The sequence below is a fragment of the Mesitornis unicolor genome, unplaced genomic scaffold (genome assembly GCF_000695765.1).
Source record: "Mesitornis unicolor isolate BGI_N332 unplaced genomic scaffold, ASM69576v1 scaffold8925, whole genome shotgun sequence".
NCBI classification, from domain to species: Eukaryota; Metazoa; Chordata; class Aves; order Mesitornithiformes; family Mesitornithidae; genus Mesitornis; species Mesitornis unicolor.
In genome coordinates this window covers 1-1,707 of record NW_010187469.1, presented here as the reverse complement: position 1 = coordinate 1,707, position 1,707 = coordinate 1, and the positions used below count along the sequence as shown (strand labels likewise).

The 1,707-nt window shown below is 51.8% G+C and overlaps 1 pseudogene; it reads right to left on the bottom strand.

Annotated features, from left to right (window-relative positions):
• Window positions 1–420: 420 nt before the first annotated feature.
• On the bottom strand, window positions 421–507 carry LOC104541398 (annotated as a pseudogene).
• Between the last annotated feature and the right edge of the window lie 1,200 nt (window positions 508–1,707).

Below are 1,707 nucleotides of genomic sequence, written 5' to 3'. Positions count from 1 at the left end.
ACTGGGCTTTCCATAGGCAAAAATTTCAGTATTACAGCATGATTTGTTTGGCAAAGACCTTTCAGATCATCGAGTCCAACCATAACCTGTCCACCACTAAACCGTGTTCCTCAGCAGCTCATCTCCCTGTCTTTTAAACCCCTCCAGGGATCATGACTCCACCACTGCCCTGGGCAGCCCCTTCCGATGTTTGACAACCCTTATGGTGAAGACATTTTTACTATTATCCAATCGAACCCTCCCTTGGCTCCAGGTGATGCTTCTGGCCATGGCCATCAGGATCACTTAGATGGACATTCCCCATAAACACCATCCACCACCATGTCCCAGCCCCTACAAAGTGCTTTTGGCAGCTGGCAGCAGCAGACACCACCTTGCAGCATATCTTGGAGCTGCCAGCTACCTCCTGACCTGCCCTACCTTTATCCTGTCGATGTTGGCCTCCATCTTCAGCTGCTCCACCTGTTTGCGGGCTTGCGCTATGCTAGCAGTGTTGTTGCTAGGCATGGACAGGCCAGGCGCGCTCTCTGGATGGGCTGTGGGCACGAACATGCGTGGGTGAGCTCATGGGATGGGTACAGAGATGCTCCCAGCCCCAAAATCCCCAGAAGCATAGGTTGGGGTTGCATGTGTGGAGCTGTTAGAGCTGAGCCATGTGAATGAGGGTGTGAGGATGGGAGATCAGGGAATCACAGAAGGGTTTGGGTTGGAAGGGACCTTTAAGCCCCCCCAGTCCAACCCCTGCCATGTGCAGGGACACCTCCACCAGCCCAGGCTGCTTCAAGCCCCATCCAACCTGGCCTTGGGCACTGCCAGGGAGGGGGCACCCACAGCTTCTCTGGGCAACCTGGGCCAGGGCCTCACCACCTCACAGGGAAGGATTTCTTCCTCATGTCTCATCTTAATCTCCCCTCTTCCAGTTTGAAGCCATTACCTCTCATCCTATCACTCCATGCCCGCCTCCATAGCCGTGCTGTGCTGTGCTGTGCCTTACCTGGCCTGGGCTGCCCACGAGCTGAAATCATTGAGGTTTTCGGGGATGTTCTGCAATAGCAGGGCACAGCGAGAGCCCTGCCAGCCCTTTAAGAAAAGCTGCGGGTTTCCTTCCTTACCACCCCCTCCCTCCAAACATGGCCCCCAGCACTGTTATTTTTCTGCGTTTGGTGATGTTTTAGGCACAGGAAGAGGTTTCAAGTCAGTGGGCAACTCTCCGAGGGCTGTTGGTAGCCAGGCCTTTCCCTATCTCTGCCTCGGCTTGCAGTGGCACATCCGAAGATGCACGGCGAGAGGATGCTACAGCCCTGATCTTTTAAAAAATACATATGTATATCCCATCCCAACCATAAAGCTAAAAATCACCCATTTCCTGATGTTTTCCAATCCTCCCGTTGTCACAGGGCTCTTCTCACTCACTTTGCTGTTGTGCCAAACTTTTCCTGCAAAGCAAAGGCTTTAATGGCGCTCACAGGGGATGTTCATTTTCATGCTAATGATGTTTAGCAGGCACAGTACATGGATATCATCTCTTTTGGGCTCTGCACCATAATTACAACTCAGGACCTCGCCAGCTTGTTTTGATCCTTGTCTGTTGTACCATTATTTACTGCATGTGGCAAGAGGCTCAATTTGTTTTCAAGAAGGACTTTATTGCAAGAAATGTCTGGACTTGGAAATTCTGCTGCTGATTTTTGCCAGCTGGAACCTGTG